Below are 24,523 nucleotides of genomic sequence, written 5' to 3' on the forward strand. Positions count from 1 at the left end.
GTCTCCTGGGTCCCCCAAACAGGTGATTTAGATAATTCTGGGAGATTATAAACTACACTGTAGGAAAGCTGAGTCTTGGAGATCCTTACTCTGCCACCATCTTCCCACTTTATGGAATATTTGTACCCTCAGTTTACAGTTTAGAAAACTGAGATCCCAGACTTCTTTAAATATCTGACTGTGTTACTTGCTCAAAGTTTCCCTGTTTTATTATTATTATTATTATTATTATTATTATAGAAGCTATGGGTTTAAACTTGTGCATAAAATGAAGGATTCCAGTATAGCACCGTATTAGTCCATGCTTAAATTAAGGTTCACTGTTTATATAGTGCAGTTCCATGAAATTTTTAAATTTTTATTATCATATATACAATATAAAAATTCATTTTAATGTAACATTTTTTGTGATATATGTATCTTTTTTAAAAAGAGAGACAATTTTAGAAAATGTTCTTCCATAGTGAACATAATAATAAGATACTTTAGTCCATAATTATATTTTTCCTTGTTTGTTTATTTTTCAATCTTGAGGATTTTAGGATGGTGATGCCCACTCAATTTATAATTGAGATGGAACTTAGATCCCAAAGGGTGAATAGATGGAATTGTCCTGCTTGCTGTTGTATATATTCTCTTTTACTTGGGACAGTTGTTGTCCATCTTCATCCTTTTGTTAGTTGTTCTGAGTGAGGTCAATAACCTGGAAAGTAGGTGTTACAACTCTGCAGAGACTCAGGGCTCAACCAACATATGGACAGTCCAAAGATTTGAGTTGCTTGGACAAATATTTAATGAATATAATGCTAATTATAGATTCAAATAAAAGGGACAGAAGAGCCATGTGTGGGGAGACTATAAGTGAGTCTAAATTTGAAACATTGAGGGGCATATATTCCAAGGAAGGCCCACTGATGGGGTGCCAATTCCTGAGATTATCTGCCCTGCCTATAGTGTCTCAATATCTCTAGAGTCCTCAGAAACCCCCTTGCTTGAGGCATTGTTTACTGTGGCAGTCAATCACATCCTCCTGAGTTGTGCTTAATTGTAACCTCTAGAATAACCTCCCAACTCATTTTGAAATCTCTTAGCAATAAAAACTCATTTGAATTTAATATTTCTCCCTTTTCCCAAATTCACTGCTAGTTGGTGCTTGGTTATAATTAAAATAATTTATTGAAGTATACCATTAATTCATGAATGTAAGTAAACAATAACTGTAGAGTATATGTTGGGAGCTCACAGGAAAAAATATGCATAATATCATACAGGGCTCCCATACATTGCTCCACCACAAATACCATGCATTGTTGTGAAGCTTTTGTAACAAATTAGGAAAGAGCATCGTCAAAGTACTACTAATTATAGTTACAAATCTTGCATTTGGTGTATTTTTCCTCCCAAACACCCTAATTATTTTGTTCATAAAACATTTAAAGTGTATAATAAATTGCACTTTATCTAAATTGTGTAATTAATGGCATTTGACATTCATCACTTCAATCAATATTAGAGCATTTTCATGACTCCAAAAAAATAAAACAACAGAAAACAAGCAACTATCTTACCCATGTATTAATGCTACTAATTACAAATCCTATGATGTGCTTTCACCATTCCTATTCATTTTAATACATTTTCAAACAACTTTTTTCCAATTCTGCACAGATTAAACCTCAGCTTTCCATGCTAAAGCCATATTCTAGTCTCTGGGGACTTATATTCTAGCTATGAACTCCATTATTTTGATCATTATATTTCATTGATAATAGTGAAATCATACAATATTTGTCCTTTTGTGCCTGGCTTGCTTTCAGTCAACATAATGTTTTCCAGGTTCATCCACATTGTCATATGCTTCATGTCATCATTTCTTTTTACAGTTGAATAATGTTCCATTGTGTGTATATTCCATAATTTGTTTGTCCATTTGAATGTTGATGGGCACCTGGGTTGTTTTTTTCCTCATTTGTCAGCTGTGAATTATGTCACTATGAGCATGGGTAAACAAATACCTGTCTGAGTCCCTGCTTTCAATTCTCTGGGAATATACTTAGCAGTAGGATTATAGGGTCATATCTAATTCAATACTTAACAGCCTGAGGAATTGGCAAACTGTCTTCCATGGTGTCTACAACCTTTTATATTGCCACCAACAATGACTCTATCAATGGAAGAAATTATATCATTGATATGGAGACAGTGACCATGGGAGTTGCTGAGGGCAGGGAGAGGGACGAAGAGGTGTAATACGGGGGCATTTTTGGAACTTGGAGTTGTCCTGAATGATACTGCAGGGACAGATGCAGGACATTATATATCCTGCCATAACCATCTGAATGGACTGTGGGAGAGTGTAAACTACAATGTAAACTATAATCCATGCAGTGTAGCAGTGTTCCAAATTGTATTCACCAAATGCAATGAATATGCCATACTGATGAAAGAGGTTGTTGATGTGGGAGGAGGGTTGTGGGGAATGAGGTATATGGGAACCTCATATTTTTAATGTAAAATTTTGTGTTATCTATGTATCTTTTTTCAAAAAGTCAATAAAAATTTGCTAAAAATAAAGCAATACATGAGGGTTCCTGTTTCTACACATCCTCTCCATCACTTGTAGTTTTCTCTCTTTTTCTTTCATATTAGCCATTCTAGTGGATAATAAATGATATCTCATTGTGGTTTTGATTTGATATCCCTAATAATTAGTGATGTTGACATATTTTCATGCACTTTTTGGGCATTTCTATATCTTCTTTGGAAAAATGTCTATTCAAGCCTCGTGTTAATTATTAATGGCATCATTTGGCTTCTTATTGTTGAGTTGTAGGATTATATATATATATATACACACTGGATATGAAATTATCAAATGTGTGGTTTCCAAATGTTTTATCCTATGGAGTTCCATGTCTTTTTACTTTTGTGACGAAGTCCTTCAATGCAAAAAAGTTTTTAGTTTTGAGGAGTTAATCTTTATCTATTTGTTTTCTTTCATTATTCTGCTTTGGGAGTAAAGTCTAAGAAACCATTTTCTAACACAATTTCCTGAAGAAGCTTCCCTATATTTTCTTCTAAGCATTTTATATTCCTGCCTCTTGTATGTAGCTCTTTGACTGATTTTGAAAGAAATTTTGTATATGGTGTGACATAAGGGTCTTCTTTCATTCTTTTACATATGGATATCCAGTTTTCCCAGCACCATTGTTGAAGAGAGTAGCCTTTCCCAATTGAATGGGCTAGACAGCCTTTTCAAAAATCAATTGGCCATAGATGTGAGGTCTATTTCTGTACTCTCAGTTCAATTCCATTGGTCAATGCATCTAACCTTGTGTCAATACTGTGCTGTTTTGATGACTGGAGGTTTATAATATGATTTAAATTCAGAAAGTGTGAGTTCTCCAACTTCACTCATCTTTTTCAAGATGTTTTTTGACTCTTTGGCATTATTTACCTGTCCAAATGAATTTGATAATTGGTTTTTCCATTTCTGCAAAGTAAGCTGCTAGAAATTTGGATAAGATTGCATTGAATGTGGAAATAATTTTAGGCAGAATTGACATCTTTATGATATTTAGTCATCCAGTCCATGAAAAAGGTGTATCTTTCCCTTTATTTAGGTATTCTTTTTCAACAATTTTTCTTTATTTTTCAAGGAGCTTTAGATGAAATATATGTTACAATGAAAATATAGGGGATTTCCAAATACTTCTCCCCCTCTGTCGCAGTGTGGGCTCGCCCGGAGGGCCGCTGCAGGGGTGGTGTGGGCTTGGGCGGAGGGCTGCAACACATGGAGGGGCCTTCCGAGAAGGTGCTCCGGGGCCGGCAAGGTGCGGAAGACGCACGGTAGGAAGAAGACTACCGAGGAGATCAGGATCTGTGTGCAAGTCTGATTTATTCAGGAAGTACAGCGGTTAATATAGGGCGAAGACGGGGGAGGGGCAGGGGGCGTGGCCGGGGGCGGCAGACGGCTGATAGGTTAGTGCAGGGGTGCATCACTGGTTGCAGGCAGAAGACGGGGTAGCCAGCGTTCTCGGCGGCAGCGAGGCGGGGCTGTCATGGCGCGGCGGTGGCCCTCGGGGGAGAGGCGGGGTTAGGCCACCGAGGGGGAAGCGGGTGCAGCTGGGCAGAGGGGCGGGCAGTACACCCGAACCCCAAGCGGAGGGCCTTAATGCCCGTTCCCGCCACCCGGGTCCAACTCGCACTGGCGCCTGGAGACGAGCCGACCCTTGCTGTGGCCGCGCTCCCACACGGTGCCACCCTATACCCCTCCCCCTCCTTCAATTTACCCCATTAACAACAATTTTCATTAGTGTGGTAGATGTGTTAAAAATGATGAACATGTATTGAAACATTACTACTAACCATGGTCTATAGTTTACATTGTTTTTACTTTGCACCATACAATTTTATAGGTTTTGACAAAATGTATAATACTGGTATCCATCATTGAAATATCATGCAGAATGATTCCAATTTCTAAAAAATGTCACATATTGCACCTATTGTTCCCTCTTTCTCCCCTCAGAGCCTCTCATAACCACTGTCTTTATATTAATATTATGTTTTTGCATAACCGAATGTGATGGTTAGGTTAATGTGTCAACTCACCCACATAAATGTGCCCAGTTGTTTGGTCAAGCAAGCACTGGACTAAATGTAATACAAGGATATTTATGGGCTTTAGTCATTGGTGAGTTTACTGCATAGATGGCTGATTATATCTGCATCAACAAGGGAGAATGTTCTTAGCAATGAGTGATCCTTTATCTAATCAGGTGAATGCCTTTAAAGGGGAAGTGATTTCTGCATTCTGAGAGAATTTCCCAACTCATCTTTAAAAAGCCAACATCTCCTAGAAGCTCATTAAGGATCTTCATTGCACTTTCACTGGAGCCCCTGGTTTGTAGCCTGCCTGTGGAATCTGGACTTGTGCATCCCCACAGTCATGTGAGAGAGTCCTATAAAATGTCATACTATTTAAAGATATTTCCTGTTGCTTCTGTGTCCCAAGAGAACCCTGACTAATACAGCTTGGTTCTGGGAGTGGTCCTTGATGAATAGAGTCTAAAACATAGGATATGTGTGGTGGTTCTGGGAGTTTTGCAATTGACTCTCTACTCTAATTGGACTCAAGGGTATTAATGACTACCTTTCCAAAAATGAAGAGGCCACTAACAATCCATGGCATGAGTTGGCAATGGAGATAATCAAAATATTATCACTGGATTCCCCTACATCCATGCTTATAAGAAGCAAGTAACTGGGTGAGAATATTTTCAAAACCTTATCAGGGTTTTGTGGAGTCAAAAAGTAAAATGATACTGGTTGGCTCCTTCTAAATACTCTGGATACAGTTACAAAAGAAAGAAATGAGCTAAAGTTTTCAAATTTGCAACTTAAATGCCACATGAGTGATGTGAAAGTTTCTATGTGTGCTCTGAAAGAAAATTATGTCTCCTGCAGTCACAGAATTGAGATAGCTGAGAGCCAAACTCAGACTCTCATTATTTGAGTAGCAGATTTACAAAGGAAACTAAAATCTCAACCCCACAGGATTTCTGCAGTTAAAATGAAGGGATTGATTGGAAAGGAGTGGAACCCAGAGGACTGGAATGGAGTCATTTGTGATGATGATGATATTGGTGAGGTTACTGGAATGCTAAATTCTGCTGAGACTTTACCAGATAAACCTGTGATGGCCTGCACTATGGAGACCACACCTTGTCAACCTTGTATCACCAAGCTTTCAGCCTGAAGCAGAGAGTCCGGACCTCCACCCAGCCCTGAGGTGGGTTCCAGCCAAACTGAAGCCTGCACTGCACAGTCTCTGGCCTACCCGAGGGAGTCTGGACCTCCTCCCAGACCTGAGGCAGGTACCAGCCAAACTCCAGTATGCCCTGCCCAGCCTCCAGCCTGCTATGGGGAATCTGCCTCCCAGCCCATACCTCAAGAGTTAAACCTGTCTCACAGTAGAAAATGCAAAGGAATGCCCAGAGGTCAGTAGTTGGAAGACATTTCTAATCCTTTTCCTTACCCAATCCCTCAATCACTCTTCTCTTTGAGACCTACTAATAGTCTAGCATCAAAACAAGCAACCAAAGGTGAAATACAAAGTGTGATCCATGAGGAAGTATCCTATATTCTAAAAGAACTGCATGAGTTTTTCAAATTCTATAGACAGAAATCAGGGGAAATTGTGTGGGAATTGATACTAAGGGTATAGGATAATGGTGGAAGGAATATAAAGTTGGATCAGGCTGAATTTATGGAGCCATTATGAAGAAATTCTGGATTCAACACTGTAGCTTGAGGGGTTAGAAAAAGCTCTAACAGTTTGAGGTGGCCGACTGAAACATGGACGAAAAGATGGCCTAGAATGTCTGAGGTTGAAATGCCCAGTTCGCTCTGGTGTACAGTAGAAGAGGGAATTAATTCAAAAGCTTAAAAAGATTGGAATGCTACAATGGATATACCGTTTGAGACCCGCCCACCCATTCCATAATAAGTGGAAGTGGTATATACAAGATAGGGCTTGAGTGGGCCTTGAAAGCAAAAATAAGTTACATGAAGAAGTAGCCCAAATGCCCATAGTCATCACCTCTGCCATGTTACCTTGCTTTTCCTAGCCCATAGCTTTGGCCACTTTTGGAGTCCTTCACAATCAATTGACTAAAGAAGAGAAAACTTGCGCCTATTTTACATAGGGCTCTACATGATATGTGGGTACCACCTGAAAGTGGACAGTCGCAGCACTGCATCCTTTCCTGATGTATTCCTGAAGGATAATGGTGAGAACAAATCCTCCCAGTGGGCAGAACTTTGAGCAGAGCACCTGGTTGTAAGTTTTGCTTGGAGGAGAAGTTGCCAGGGATGCATTTGTACACTGATTCAGGGGCAGTTGACAATGGTTTGGCTGGTTGGTCATGGACATGGAAGGAACATGATTGGAAAATTGGTGGCAAAGAGTTCTGGGGAAGAGGTATGTGTATTGATCTTTCTGAGAGTGCAAAAAACATGAATATATGTGTGTACCAAGTGAGTGCTCACCAGAGGATGACCTCTGCAGAGTAATATTTTAAAAATCAAGTGGATAAGATGACCCGCTCTGTGCCTAGTCCTCAGTCTCTTTTCCCAGCCACTCCAGTTCATTACCCAATGGGATCCTGAATAAAATGGTCATGGAGGTAGGGATGGATGTTAAGCATAGACTTAGCAACTTGGACTTACCCTCACCAAAGCTGACTTGTCTACAGCCACTGCTGAGTGCCCAATCTGCCAGCAGCAGAGACTGACAGTCAGCCCCCAAATGGCACCATTCCCTGAAGTGGTTAGCCTGCTACCTGGTGGCAGGTTGACTACAGGTCACTTCCATGATGGAAGGGGCAGTGATTTATTTTAATTTAATTTATTTTAATGAAATAGACACATACTCCAGATACGGGCTTTCACTTCCTGAATGCAATGCTTCTTCCAGAATTACCATCCATGGACTTGCTGAACATCTTATCTACCACGATGGCATTACACACAGCATTGCTTCTGATCAAGGAATTCATTTCACAGCAAATGACGTGTGGGAATAGGCACATACCCATGGAATTCACTGGTCTTACCATGTTCCCCATCGCCCTGAAGCAGCTGGATTGAAAGAATGGTGGAATGTTCTTTTGAAGACTCAATTATGGTGCCTACTAGGTGACAATACCCTGCAGAGCTGGGGCAGTGTTCTCCAGGAGGCTGTGTATGCTCAAAATCAGCATCCATTTTATGGTGCTGCTTCTCCCATAATCAGGATTTATGGGTCCAGGAATCAAGGGGTGGAAATGGGAGTAGCACCACTCACTATTACCCCTAGTGAAACACTAAGGAAATTTTTAATTCCTGTCCCTGCAATCTTAAGCTTTGCTGATCTATAGGTCTTAGTCCCAAAAGGAGGAGTGCTGTCATGAGAGAACACAACAATGATCCTGTTGAACTGGAAGTTAAGACTGTCATATGGCCACTTTGGGCTCCTCTTACCTCTGAATCAAGAAGCAAAAAGGGAATTACTGTACTTGCTAGGGTGATTGATCCTGATTATCAGAGAGAAATACAACTGCATCAACATAATGAGGGTAAAGAAGAGTTTGCCTGAGATACAGGCAATGCTCTAGGGCATCGCTTACTACTACCATGCCCTGTGATTAAAGTCAATGGAAAACTGCATCAACCCAATCCAAGCAGGACTAAAAAATGGACCAGAATTTTCAGGAAAGAAAGTTTGGGCCACCCCACCAGGCAAAAACCATGATCAGCTGAGGGTAACAGGAAAATGGAATGTGTAATGGAAGAAGCTAGTGATAAATAGCAACTTGGACAACATGACCAGTTAAAGAAATGAGGACTTTAATAGTCATGAATCTTTCTTCTTTGTTTTTGTTATGAATATAATTTTATATGTACACAAAATAAATTTCTTGGTTTTCTTTCCCAACCTTTACCTTATTAAATAACAATTTTTATTAGTTTCATAATATTGAAGGATATCGATTTTAAGAGTGAATATTACCCAAGGACTTGCATCACATTTTGTAAGGAATTAATGCATTTTCAGCTGTACACAGGCGAGTTGAATATTGTTAGGCAGAAAATTATATATATACTCATATACATGCCTGTTTTTGTTTTTACTTAAAGACTAAGTATGGTTTAAGGTAATGTGCATGGTTGCTGACTTTAAAAAGGGTGGACTGTAATGGTTAGGCTAATATGTCAACTCAGACATGTAATTGTGCCCATTTGTTTGGTCAACAAACACTGAGCTAATTGTAATACAAGGATATTTATGGGCTTTAGTCATCATTGAGCTTACTGCAGAGATGCCTGATTAGATCTGCATCTACCAAAGAGATTGTCATTAGCAATGAGTGACACTTTATCAAATCAGTGTAGGCCTTGAAAAGGGAAGTGATTTCTGCATTCAGAGAGAATTTCCCAGACTCTCTTTGGACAGCCAAAGTCTCCCAAAAATTCATTCAGGGCCTTCATTGTACTTTCATCAGAGCCCCTGGCCTGCAGCCTCCCTGCAGAACCTGGACTTGTGCATCCTCACGGTCATGTGAAAGAGTGTTATAAAACCTCATTCTATTTACTGAAATCTCCTGTTGATTCTGTTTCCATAGAGAACTCTCACCAATTCATTAGAATAATAAAATGTCTAATTTAGTTCATAGCTGCATTGCTCCATTATGTTTGTTCTTTCCTCTATTTTGAGGATTTGGGGATGGTGATGCTCAGCTGCTTCTGTTTGAGAAGGAGCTTAGATCCTATGGGAAAAATATTAAACTGCCCTGCATGAAGTTGAATATATTCTTTGCTTCTTGGATCGGGTGTTGTCTTTGACTACATTTTGCAATGTTTCATAGTTTCCTGAGTACAAGTCCTTTACATCCGTGGTTAAATGGATTCTTGATATTTAATATTTTAGTTGCTGCTGTAAATGGTAATTTTTTTAATTTCCTCTTCAGATTGCTCATTATTACTGTATGGAAAAACTCTCATTTTGTGTGTTGATCTTGTACCCTGCCTCTTTGCTGATAATGTTTATTTGCTCTAGTCACTTTGTTTTAGTTTTTCAGGAATCTCTTTATGTAGAATAATGTCTTCTGCAAATGAGGAAGGGTTTATTCTACCTTTCCAATTTGCATGCCCTTTGTTTCTTTTTCTTATCTAATTGCCCTGCTAGAACTTACAGTCCAGTGTTGAATAACAGTGGTCACAGTTCCCTTTCATTCCAATATTTCTAAGTGTTTTTATCATAAAGGATTCTGTATTTTTCCAAATTCTTTTTTTGCATCAATGGAGAGGATCATGTGGTTTTTACCATTGTTTTGTTAATGACTTTCATACGTTGAACCACCCTTGCATACCTAGGATAAAACACACTTGAACATGGAGTATAATTCTTCAATGAGCTGTTGGAAATAACTTGCAAGTATTTTGTTGAGGTAGTTTGCATATATACTCAAGAGAAAATGGTCTATAGTATCATTTCTTGTAGTATTTTTTAAAATTTATTTAAGAATATCACTCATACATAAACATACATAAACAATAATAGTTGTGAACTTACCAAACAAACATATATAACATCACGCAGGACTCTCATAACTCACCCTACCACCAAAGACTTACACTGTTGTTAAGTCTCTTCAACTAAAAATTAAAGAACATGTGAAACTATTACTACTAACAAAAGTATTTTTCCCCAGCACACCTAATAATTATTAAATTTATATCATTTGTATATGAACATACATAAACAATTAAGTGTATATAGTAAAAGTTGTGAATTTACAAAGAGAACATGTATAACATCATACAGGGGTCACATACATCAACCTTCCACCAATACCATGCATTACCATGAAAAGTTTTTACAAATTATGAAAGCATATTGTCAAAATCTTATTACTAATTATAGTCCTTATCAGACATTTGGTGTGCTTTCCCCCAACCCACCCTATTACTATTATTTAAATATATTTTTATGACAGAATTAAAACAATCATGCACATGTGCAGAATTCCCAAACACCCCTCTATCAAAACACAAAACTATAGGTGGAATAATTGTTACAGATAAAATAATATAATCTGATTGTTACCGTGTCCATAATGTACATTTGGCATGCATTTTCCATACTGCCCCATTATCAACACAGTACATCTTTCGCATGGATGCAAGAATATCATATTTATACTGCTAACCACATTCCAGAGATCATTCCAGTTGTATTTTTCCCATACTTTTCCACATTCCCAACACTCTGCAGTAGTGATGTACATTTGCTCTAGCTCACAAAGGACACCCTTGCATCTGTATCATCAACCACGATTCTCATCCAACTCTTGGTTTACTGTGCTATTCAGTTCCTAGATTATTTTCTAGCATTCCATCATTTTGCATTTACATACTTATACTACCATTTTCACCCCATACCCATTTATAAAAAAGCTGTTATTCACTATTTGTTACCATCCACTCTATGCATTACCACACTTTCATAGTAAAGCTAATTAAGCTTCTACATACAGTAGACATCAATAGTCCATCTCAGTCCTCCTCATATCTCCTTTAAGAATGCACCACCTCCCACCAGGTCCTGAAGATATTTTCCTACAATTTCTTCTAGAAGTTTTATGATTCTTGCTTTTATTTTTAGGTTTTTGGTCCATTTTGAGTGAATTTTTGGATAAGTGTGAGATTAGTGTCCTTTTACCTTCTTTCAGCTATGGATATTGAGCTCTTTCAGCACCATTTGTTGAATGGACTATTCTGCCTGAGCTGGATGGGTTTGATAGGCTAGTCAAAAATCAGTTGACTGTACATGTAAGCATCTGTTTCTGAACCATAAGTTTGGTACCATTGGCCTATGTGTCTGTCTTTATGGCAGTACAATGCTGTTTTTACCACTATAGGTATGTAATGTGATGTAAAGTCTAGAGATGAGGGTTTGCTTTTCCTTTTTATGATGTTTCTGGCTATTCAGGACCCTTTACCTTTCCAAATAATTTTGATAATAATGTTTTCAATTTTTTTTTAAATGTTGGTGGAATTTTTATCAGGATTGCATTGTATCTGTATATCAAGTTGAGTAGAACTGACATCTTAATGATATTTAATCTTCCAATCCATGCACATGGAATGTTCTCTCAGTTATTTAGGACTTTTAAAATTTCTTTTAATATTGAGTTGCAGGTTTCTGAATACAAGTGCTTTACATCTTAGGTTAAGTTTATTCCTGACCATTTGAGTTTTATCTGTCATATTTTATTTTCACCACTTTTGACAATTTAGTTACTTTTATTGATATAATCTTCATTTCTAGACTCTCTTCAAGGCCTCTTTCTCCAGGCTTTCCTTTTCAAGATCTAGCACACCCTATAGTATTTCCTGAAAATCGGGTCTCTTGGTTAGAAATTCTCTAATCTTCCTTTCATTTTTGAAAGACAGTCTTGCAGGATATAAGATTCTTGGCTGGAAGTTTTTCTTTTATAATATCTTAAATATATCAGACCACTGTCTTCTTGCTTCCATGGTTTCTGGTGAGAAATCAGTACTTAATCTTATTGGGTATTCCTTATATGTTATACATTGCTTTTCTCTTGCTATTCTTAGAATTCTCTTTTTGTCTTTGGCATTTGACATTCTGATCAGAATGTGTCTTGGAGTTGGTCTATTTGGATTGTTTCAGATGGGAGTACATTGTGCTTCTTGGACATGGATATCTATATCCTTCAATAGGGTTGGGAAATTTTCTACCATTACTTCTTCAAATATTCCTTCTGTCTCTTTATCCTTCTCTTTATCTCCTGGAATACCAATGACATGTATGTTTGCAGGCATTTGCTGTCATTTAGTTCCCTGAGATCTTGTTCAATTTTTTTCCATTCTTTTCTTCACCCTTTCTTTTGTATGTTCACTTTCAGAGGCCATGTCTTCAAGTTCACCAGTCCTTTCTTCTGTCTCCTCAAATCTGCTTTTCCAAGGTTTTCTTTTGTGTTCTTTTTACATTTTTATTAAAGTGTATTGGAGGAGAGGCGGGGCAAGATGGCATCTGAGTGAGTGCACCTTATAATCTCTCCTGCAAAGAAGCAACTGAATAGGGTTAGAATCCTGCTGGACTGGGCTGTTTCAGGTGTTTGCAGGGCAGGAGGTGTCTGGACGTTGACTTAGTGGGATGGTGACAGAGAAGATTCTTGTAACAGGTAGAATTTTGGGACTCATTCACAGAGATCAGGGTCAAGCGCGGGATGCTTCACCCTGGGGCTGGTGACCCAGTGGTGGCAATTCCTGGAGGCTTTGCTGCACTGGGGAGTTCCCAAGCCCTGAGAAGGCTGCTTTGGGGGTTTGCAGGGTGGGAGGTGTCTGGAAGTTGGTTTGGTGAGACAGTGACGGAGGAGATTCTTGGAAGAGGTGGAATTTTGGGTTTCTGAAATGGAGGTCTGAGTTTCCATCTAGAGCCCTTCCCCCTAGGGCTGGCAGCCCATCTGCAGTGGTCACTGAACTGTTTGTAGTACATGGTGCCCCCAGCAGGTTGTTTCGGGGGCTGGGAGGGCAGGAGGTGTCTGGAAGTCGATTTGGTGAGATGGTGACAGAGAAGATTCTTGCAAGAGGTGGAATTTTGGGTTTCTGACATGGATGTCAGAGCTTCTGGCTGGAGCCCCTCCCCCTAGGGATGGAAGCCCATCTGCAGGGTTTCTGAATTGTTTGTAGTGCAGCGGCACCCCCAGCAGGCTGTTTGGGGGGATTGCAGGGCAGGAGGTGACTGGAAGTCGATTTGGCGAGACAGTGACAGAAGAGACTCTTGTGAGAGGTGGAATTTTGGGTTTCTGACACAGAGGTCAGAGTTTGCAGGCATGACTGCTCCCCCTAGGGCTGGTGCCCAGCTGCGGGGATCCCTGAAGGCTGTGTTGCACTGCACTGCTCCCAGGCTCCCTGTTAACTGGATGTGTGGTTTCCAGGTCTCTGTCCTCTAAACCCTGGTGGTCCACAACCCAGAGATTCACACCTCTTGAGTCTGCAATATCACAGAATTCCCATCCCTGAATCCACCATGCCCTGAAGTTCATCTAAGGTCCTTGATTGCCCGAGGCATCGGTGTTTGTGTTTTTTTTTCTTTTTCTCTTTTTTCTTTTCTATTTTTATTGTCTTGGTTGCTAATATTGCATTATCTCCTGGTTTTTTCTCCCATTGTATCCCCCAAGGGCCTTTATCATTTATTTTTTTTAAAGATTTATTTATTTTATTTAATTCCCTCTCCTCCCCCGGTTGTCTGTTCTCTGTGTCTATTTGCTGTGTCTTGTTCCTTGTCCACTTCTGTTGACATCAGCAGCACAGAAAGTGTGGGTGGCGCCATTCCTGGGCAGGCTGAACTTTCTTTCACGCTGGGCGGCTCTCCTTATGGGGTGTACTCCTTGCGCATGGGGCTCCCCTACACGGGGGACACCCCTGCGTGGCACGGCACTCCTTGCACACATCAGCATTGCACATGGACCAGCTCCACACAAGTCAAGGAGGCCCGGGGTTTGAACCATGGACCTCCTATGTCATAGACGGATGCCCTAACCACTGGGCCAAGTCCATATCCCCCTTTATCATTTATTGATTTTTTTTTCCTTTCTTTTCTTTTTCTTCGTTGTTTAGCTCACTTTTTTTGCCCACCCCACCCCCCATTTTTTACTTCTCTTTTTTTCTTTTCTCTTTTTCTTCTTATTTTATTTTATTTTATTTTATTTATACAATAGGTGCTGCAGGGAGTGCCTCACATTTGCTGTGTTTCCTCATCCTCCATTTCCTGGTTTCTGTATGAATTCATTTGGGCAACATACACTATTCCTTTTCCCGAACATCTTGCTATCCTCCACCATCTACTGTATCTCTTACATTATACCTCCCTTTCTTTGGTCCCCAAATTGTATAAATTTTAATTTATAGTACCTTTGTTCTGTTTTCTGTCTTTTCTCCATTCTTGATATTGTTGTCTGTCTTTTATCTTTCTCTCTCTCATGAAAACACTGTCTTTTTAATTCATAATATATTCCTCCCCATATTCAGTTGACTATCTCATTATAGGTACTCTACTTACTGCTATAACTCTACATAACTTACATGAGACTAATATCCATTCTCCCAGATCTCACACTGTTGCTCTGTTAACATTTATTAACAATAAAATTTACACATTTTCTTCTCTTACAAAATTTCCTTTCCCTGGTCCTAATATTTTCCTTCAAGGTGAACTTAGCCAGCAGCAAGAAATTAGAGAAAGAAGAGCAAAGTGACAAAGAGAAGAGATAACACTTATTTAGGACAACAATTAACTCCCAAGACTAGAAAAGAAGCTAAGGAACTGATTTAACTGATCAAGATAAAATGATGACCAGACAGCAACAAAAAACCACAAACCAAACCAATAATCAGGAAACATAGCTGAATCCAAATGAACAAACTAAAAACCAGGGAGGGGAGCAGAATATCAGACAAGTAATTAAAGACCTCAAACATATATGAGAGATGAACTTAATGAAGTAAAGGAAGAGATTAACAATATCAAGAAAACACTTGGAGAGGAAATTGCAGACATATGCAAAGAGATAACAGATATGAGGGGAATGAACACCACAGTTCAAGAAATTAAAAATACACTCGCAGCAAATAGCAGCAGATTAGAAGTGGCCGAGGAGAGAATTAGCAACATGGAAGACAATACATCTGAAATCAAACAGATAGTAAAATTGATCGATAAAAAGATAGAAAAAATCCAGCTAGGACTTAGGGACCTGAATGACAATGCAAAATGCACAAACACATGTATTATAGACATCTCAGAAGGAGAAGAGAAGGAAAAGGGGGAAAAAGGGGGTGTTGCAGGAAATAATGGCTGAAAAATTCCCAAATCTACTGAGACAGATGTACATGTCCAGGAAGTACAACACACCCCAAATATCATAAACCCCAACAGTCCCACCCCAAGACATATACTTGTAAAATTATCCAATGCTAAAGACAAAGAGAAAATTCTAAAAGCAGCAAGAGAAAAGAAAACCACCACATACAAAGGAGGCTCCATAAGATTAAGTGCAGATTTCTCATCTGAAACCATGGAGGCAAGAAGGCAATGGTATGATAAAGTCAAGGTACTAAAAGGAAAAAATTTCCAACCAGGAGTACTCTACCCAGCTAAACTAGCATTCAAAAATGATGGAAAGTTCAAAATATTCACAGATAAAAAGAAATTGAAAGAGAATGCCAACAAGAAACCTCCCCATCAAGAAATACTAAATGGAGTTCTGCAGGAAGAAATGAAAAAAAAAAAGGAGAGGCAGAGTTGGAGGAGAGTGCGAGAGCAAAAAAAAGACAAAAAGAGAAGGGAAAAAACAAATAAAATATGAATAGCACAAGTCCAATAAAATATGGCTAACTTAAATAATCCCTTGAAAGTAATAACACTAAATGTCAATGGATTAAACTCACCTATCAAAAGATTCAGACTGGGACATTGGATAAGGAAATATGACCCATGTATATGCTGTCAAAAAGAAACACATCTTAGACCCAGGGATTCATGAAGGCTGAAAGTGAATGGTTGGAAAACAATCTTACAAGCAAACAATAACCAAAAAAAGGCAGGAGTAGCTATATTAATATCAGAAAAAAATGGACTATAAATGTAAAACAATTGTGAAAGACAAAGAAGGATATTACATATTAGTGAAAGGGAAAATCTCTCAAGAAGAAAGAACAATCATAAATATTTATGCTCCTAACAAGAGCACCTCCAAATACATGAGGCAAACACTGAAAAAACTAAGTGAAAGAAGAGATGCCTCTACAGTTATAGTGGAAGATTTTAATACATCACTATTAACTTTGGACAGAACATCTCAAAAGAGAATCACTAAGAAAATAAAATATTTGAACAGTATATTAAAGGAGCTGGATCTAATAGATATATCCAGATCATTACACCTGAATACAGCAGGATGTACATTTTTCTCAAGTGCACATGGATCATTCTCCAAGATAGACCACATTCTAGGCCACAAAGAAAGGCTTAATGATTTCAGAAAGATCGAAATCATACAAAATCATATCTCTGACCACAGTGGAGTGAAGCTGAAAATCTGCAAGGGCCAGAGGCCCAGATTTCACACCAAGATATGGAAATTAAACAGCACACTCTTAGAAAAACAGTGGGTCAAAGAGGAAATCTCAAAAGAAATTAATAACTACCTTGAAACTAATGATAATGATAACAAAACATACCACAACTTATGGGAAGCAGCAAAAGCAATAATGAGAGGGAAATTTATAGCCAGATTCATACATAAAAACTGAAGAAAGAGCAAAAATTGAAGAACCAACTACACATTTGGAGCAATTAGTAAAAAAACAACAAAGTAACCCCACAGGAGGAAGAAAGAATGAAATAACAAAGGAAAGAGCAGAAATAAATGAAATAGAATATAAGAAAGCACTCGAAAAGATAAAAAAAGACCAAGAGCTTGTTTTTGATAAGATCAATGAAATTGACACTCTTTGAGAGACTAAAAAAGAAAAAGAGCGAGAAGATGCAAGTACACAAAATAAGAAATGAGAAAGGAGATATCACCACTGACCCCACTGAAATAAAGAATATCATAAGAGGATACTTTGAAAAACTATATTGCAACAAAAATGACAATTCAGAGGAAATGGAAAAATTCCTAGAAACACATAAGCAGCCTATATTGATGAAAGAAAAAATTGATGATCTCAACAAACCAATCACAAGTAAAGATATAGAATCAGTCATTAAAAACCTCCCAACAAAGAAGAGCCCAGGGCCAGATGGCTTCACAGGTGAAATCTACAAAACATTCTCAAAAGAAGTATCACCAATCCTCCAGAAGCTCTTCCAAAAATTGTAACAGAAGGAACATTACCAAATTCATTCTATGATGCCAACATTATCCTACTCCAAAGCCAAACAAAGACACCACAAGAAAGGAAAATTACAGACCAATTTCTCTAATGAATCTAGACGCAAAAATCCTCAACAAAATACTTGCTAATCGTATTCAACAATGCATTAAATGAATCATACATCATGACCATGGTTCAACATAAGAATATCAATCAATGTAATAAACCATATAAACAGATTGAAGTAAAAAAGTGATGTGATTATATTTATAGATGCAGAAAAAGCATTTGACAAAATACAGCGCCCTTTCTTGATAATAAACACAGCAAAAGATCAGAATACAAGGAAATTTTCTGAACACGATAAAGAGGATATATGAAAAACCCACAGCCAACATCGTTTACAATGGTGAAATCCTAAAATCCTTCCCTCTAAGACAAGGAACAAGACAAGGATGCCAACTCTCTCCCCTTCTATTTAACATTGTCTTAAAAGTACTTGCTCGAGCACTGAGGCAAGAACCAGACATAAAAGGCATTCAAATTGGAAAGGAAGATGTCAAAATTTCATTATTTGCAGATGACATGATCCTATACATAGAAAACCCTGAGAAGTCTACAACAAAGCTTCTAGAACTCATCAGTGAGTTTTGGAAAGTCCCAGGGTATAAAATCAATGTGCAAAAATCAGTAGCATTTCTGTACATCAATAATGAGCAAGATCAGGAGGAAATCAGGAAACAAATATCATTTACAATAGTAAATAAAAAAATCAAATACCTTGGAATAAATTTAACTAAAAATGTAAAAAACTTATCCACAGAGAACTACACAAAACTGTTCAAGGAAATCAAAGAAGACCAAAATAAATGGAAGAATATTCCCTGTTCATGGATAGGAAGATTAAATATTATTAAGATATCTATCCTACTAAAATTGATCTACACTTTCAATGCAGTCCCAATAAAAATCAACACAACATTCTTTAAGGAACTAAAAAAACTTGCTATGACATTTATTTGGAAAGGAAAGAAGCCCCAAATAGCCAAAGATATATTGAAAAAGAAAAACGAAATTGGAGGAATCACACTCCCTGACTTCAAAATATACTATAAAGCTACAGTATTCAAAAAAGCATGGTATTGACACAAGGAGAGACACACAGACCAAGGGAATCGAACTGAGAATTCTGATATAGATGCTCATATATACAGCCATATAAAATTCGATAAAGTCACCAGTCCCTCTTAACTGGGAGAGAATAGCCTATTCAACAAATGGTGCCTGGAGAACAGCATATCCATATGCAAAAGAATGGAAGAGGATTCCCATCTCATACCTTATACAAAAATCAACTCAAGATGGATCAAAAATCTAAATATAAGAGCCAAGACCATGAAGACTTTGGAAAACAGTGTAGGGAAGCATATACAAGACCTTGTAATAGGAAATGGCTTCATGAACTTCACACCAAAGCACGAGCAGCAAAAGACCAAATAGATAAATGGGACTTCCTCAAAATTAAAGCCTTCTGCACCTCAAAGGAGTTTGTCAAGAAAGTGAAAAGAGAGCCTAAACAATGGGAGAAAATATTTGGTAACCATATATCACATAAGAGACTTATAACCTGCATATAAAAAGAACTCCTATATCTTGAATATAAAAAGATAAACAACCCATTGAAAAAATGGGGAAAAGTTTTAAACAGACACTTCTCCAAAGAAGAATTACAAATGGCTATAAAGCACATGAAAAAATGCTCCAAATCTCTAGCTCTCAGGGAAATGCAAATCAAAACTATAATGAGATACCATCTTACTCCCATAAGATTGGCAGCTATGAAGAAAACAGAAGAATACAAATGCTGGAGAGGATGTGGAGGAATGGGAACACCCATCCACTGCTGGCGTGAATGCAGAAGGATCCAACCATTCTGGAGGACAGTTGGGCAGTTTCTCAAAAAACTGGCCATATATTTGCCGTATGACCCAGCAATTCCACTGCTGGGTATATACCCAGTGGAACTGAAAACAGAAACACAAACTGATATATGCACACCATTGTTCATAGCAGCATTGTTCACTTTTGCCAAATTTGGAATGAACCTAAATGCTCATCACCAGCTGAATGGATAAATAAAATATGGTATATAAATACAATGGAATACTACTTGGCTTTAAGAACAAATACACTACAAACACAAGTGATAACATGGATGAATCTTGAGAACCTTATGTTGAGTGAAGCAACCCAGGCATTGAAGGACAAATACTACATGATCTCAATGATATAAAATAAGTAAACCAAGCTGCCTCAGAGAGCTAGGGACTGGATGATAGGCTTACAGAAATTGGGGGTAAAGGAAGGATGTAAGCTAACATCTACATGGGTGAAATCTATGATAAGCTGGAGGTAAGTATGTGTACAAGGAAGGGATAAAATGGGGGCATAGAGTTACCTTTGGGTGGGGTTTCTGGGCTTGAGGGGGCGAGGGATGGGAGGATGGGTAACATTGCCCAAGAAATTGGGGGGAGTTTGGGGCAACATATGAACATAGGAGATTGTGAGGTATTTTGTTGAGAGTATAATGCTGAGAAAAACTTTTCAAAAATATAATAAGGAAAGTAACTACCAGGGCAGATGGCCCCTCTTTGGAAATGGTGTTTATGTGTGATGAATCTGGACTCAGATGGGATCTCCCTTCATAAGACTTTCATGCTAATGTGCTGGAGGTGCAGTTAATGTTGGGGTTTAAGATATATTTAGGGGATTTGAATCTCTGGACTGACAATGTGATAGCCAGATCCTGAGCCTCAACAGACTCCAGCACCTACAATCTGATTTATTGGACTTACCACACTCAGCTAAGATGGAGGTGAAGAAGGACAACCACCACACCATGGAGCCTAGAGTGATTACAACTGAAAATGGGAGGATTGCATCCAGCATCCAGGTGGAATCTGAGCCTCCTCTTGACATAAAGGTGCAATGGACACAACCAATCCAGTGTCCACATAGAAGAGGTGGCATTGGATTGGGAAAAGTGGACATAATGGACAAAGGGTATGGGGAAAGGCAGGAAGAGATGAGAGGTGGAGGCGTCTTCGGGACATGGAGCTGCCCTGGATGGTGCTTCAGAGGTAATCACCGGACATTGTAAATCCTCACAGGGCCTACATGATGGAATAGAGGAGAGTATGGGCCATGATGTGAACCAATGTATATGAGGTGCAGAGGTGCCCAAAGATGTACTTACCAAATCCAATGGATGTGTCATGATGATGGGAACGAGTGTTGTTGGGGGGGGGGGAGAGGGGGGGGTGGGGGGGTGGGGTTGAATGGGACCTCACATATATATTTTTAATGTAATATTATTACAAAGTCAATAAAAAATAAAAAAATTAAAAAAAAAAAATAAGATACTTAAAAGGGATAATCTGATACAGGACAGACTCCTAGGAAATATGTGAATGCTCATTTTGCAATAGTGGGTAATATCATGGTGTAGAGACACATATATTGAGAATGAATATATACCCACATCCTGGGGAGGACTGATGGCATCAAATACAGGGAACTGTATCTTTTAAGAGAAATGGTTGCTCCCCAGGCATTAGGGCAGTTGAGCATTTCAAGCCCTCAACACTGTTGCAAGTATCTCTGAACATGGCTCCTCAAGAAATGAAGATTGACTGTTACTGTGGGCCCTAAGGAGAGGGGGAAATAGGTATTGAATAGATGTAACCAATGTAACTGTGTGGGCAGTAGAAGTGTTTCACAAGAGTATGCAAGGATGGATATAAGACATAAAATTACAACAAAAATATATAGGGGCTGATAGGCTAAAATGTAAATCATAATGTAAAACATAAGATAAATAAAAATTTAGAATATTGTATAGTCTAAAATATAAACCACAATGTAAACCCAAATGTTACCTTGTTTGAAAGCTATTGTCTCAATATCGGTACATCAGTTTCAGTGAATATTGTATGAATATGTTAAAAGATTATTGCTGTGGAAGGGAATAGGTTTTATGGTGGATATGTGGGAGTACTGTATATTGTATGTATGAATTACTGTGATCTAAAGCTCTTGTGAAGATAAGCTTAATAATTAGAAAAAAAAGAAAAAGATAGGATGTATATTTTTTCCAAATTAATATGTATTCTATATCTAACCATTAAACTCATTGCTATATTCCATTTTACTATTAAGGGAACCTGGCAATATATTGGGCTTCACTTTTCAGGAAGTTTTGGATCACAGAGTGGTTCAACAATGGCAGCAGAGGAATACTGGTGTAGGATGTTATTGACAGGGTACACATGGTTGGCAGGGAGTTCTACAGGGCATATATCCATCATACATAAATATGTTTGGATATTTTCATGGTGAAAACAATTAAAAACAACAGCTGAGTGAGTGCTGAGTTCCTAGCCAGGGGAGCTCTATCACAGTCCCTTAAAGAACAGCAACAATCCTGCAAGTGCAATGGCAAAGACCAAAAAAGAAGGAATGTCCAACAATGAGCCCCCTTATACTTATGACTATGCTTGTGAGCCTGTGCAACTGAAATAAGACAACGCCTACAGGAGCAGTGTGCCTAAGAGTTACCTCCTGAGAGCCTCCGTGTTGCTCAAATGTGGCCACTCTCAAAGCCAAACTCAGCATGTAAATTCATTGTCTTCCCCCCAACATGGGACATGACTCCCAGGGATGAGCCTCCTTGGCACTGAGGGATTACTACCAAGTATCAGCTGATGATGTAAACAGAAAATGACCTTGAATAAAAGGTTCAAGTCGGACCAGCAGAATATCTCTGTCTACATATAATAACAGGAGTTTAAAATGCTGTTTCACCTAAATCAAGTGGGAAATGGAACGGACAAATGAGTTTATATGGCTATGAGTCTCTAAAAAAGAGCCAGGAGGTTATCAGAGGGGTTGCCCTTATGCACACCTGAGCAGAGTCCTAGAGAGAGATAAAGTAGATACAACCCCAGGTTTTGGTTCTTCTGAGGGCTACAGAGACCCACAGGTTCTATGGTCATGGCAGATGGGGTTCACTGCCATGCCAGTTGGCCCTTCTTTGGAGCTGCTGTTTCTGCGTGATGGAGCTGGACTCAGATGGGATCTCTTTTCACAAGCCTTTCTTGATACTTTACTGGAATTGTAGTTGGTGCTGGGGTGTATAATTTTTTAATGTGTTGTTGAATATGATTAGCAAGTATTTTATTGAGGATTTTTGTGTCTAGGCTCATTAGAGAGATTGTTCTATAATTTTCCTTTCTTGTGGTATCTTTGTTTGGCTTTGGTACTAGGGTAATGTTCACATCATGAAATGAGTTAGGCAATGTTCTTTCTGTTTTGAATTTTTGGAAGAAAATTAGCAAGATTGGTGTTAGTTCTTTCTGGAATGTTTTGTAGAATTCAGTGGTGAAGCCATCTGCCCCAGGGCCTTCTTAGTTGGGAGGATTTTAATGACTGATTTTCTTTACTTCTGATTGGTTTGTGGAGATCGTCAACTTCTTTTTTTGTCAATGTAGGCTGTTTATGTGTTTCTAGGAATTTGTCCATTTCCTCTAAATTGTCATTTTTTTTTTTTTGGAATACATTTTTTCAAAGTATCCCCTTACGATAGTCTTTATTTCTGTGAGATCAGTGCTGATATCTCCTTTCTCAGTTCTTATTTTGTGTATTTGCAACTGCTCTCTTTTTTCTTTGTTAATTTACTAAAAGTTTCTTAAAATTACTAATTTTCACAAAGAACCAGCTCTTGGTTTTGTTTATCTTTTCAAGTGCTTTCTTACTTTCTATTTCATTGAGTTCTGCTCTGATCTTTGTTATTTCCTTCTTTCTTCTTCCTTTGGGTTTAGTTTGTTGGTTTTTTAATAAAATTCCTCCAAGTGTTCAGTTAGTTCTTCAACTTTAGCTCTTCTTTTTTGATGTATGAATTTGCACCTTAAATTTCCCTCTCACTACTGCTTTTGCTGCATCCCATAAGTTTACATATGTTATGTTATCATTTTCATTATTTTCAAGGTAGTTATTAATTTCTTTTGAGATTTCCTCCTTTGCCCACTGATTTTCTATGAGTGTGTTGTTAACTTACAAATCTTGGTGCCAAATGTGGGTCTCTGGCCCTTGCAGAATTCCAGCTTCACTCCACTGTGGTCAGAGAAATCATTTTTTATGATGTCGATCTTTCTGAATTCATTGAGAATTTCTTTGTGGCCTAGCATGTGGTCTATTCTGGAAAATCACCCATGTGCAATTGAGACGAACATATATCCTGCTGTATTTGGGTGTAATGTTCTGTATTTGTCAATAGGTCCAGCTCCTCTAATATATTATTCAAAGTCTTTGTTTCTTTATTAATTCTCTTTTGAGATGTTCTGTCCATAGTTAATAGTGGTGTATTAAAGTTCCCCAATATAATTGTAGAGGCATCTATTACTTCATTTAGTTTTTCCACTGTTTGCGTCACATATTTGGAGGCAACCTTGTTAGGGGCATAAATGTTTATGATAGTTCTTTCATCTTGTAAGATTACCCCTTTCACTAATATGTAGTAACCATCTTTGTCTCTCACAATTATTTTGCATTTAAAGTTGATTTTGTCTGATATTAAAATAGCGACTCCTGCACTTTTTTGGTTATTGTTTGCTTGTAAGATTGTTTTCCAGCCATTTCCTTCCAACCTCCTTGAATCCCTGGGTCTAAGGTGTGTTTCTTTAGACAGCATATAGATAGATCATATTTCCTTATCCAATCTTCCAGTCTGAGTCTCTTGACAGTTGAGTTTAATCCATTGACAGTCAGTGTTATTACTTTCAAGGAATTACTCATATTAGCCATATTTTACATGGATTTGTGTTTTTCATATTTTGTTGGATTTTGTTTTCTGTTTTTGTCTTTTCAGTTGCTCTTACACTCTCCTCCATCTCTGTCTCTCAGGTTTTTTTCTTCCTTCCTGCAGAACTCCTTTTAGTATTTCTTGAGGGGCAGGATTCTTTTTGGAATATTCTCTTAGATTCTGTTCATCTGTGAATATTTTGAAATCAAC

This window comes from Dasypus novemcinctus, chromosome X, assembly GCF_030445035.2.
Source record: "Dasypus novemcinctus isolate mDasNov1 chromosome X, mDasNov1.1.hap2, whole genome shotgun sequence".
Lineage (NCBI taxonomy): Eukaryota > Metazoa > Chordata > Mammalia > Cingulata > Dasypodidae > Dasypus > Dasypus novemcinctus.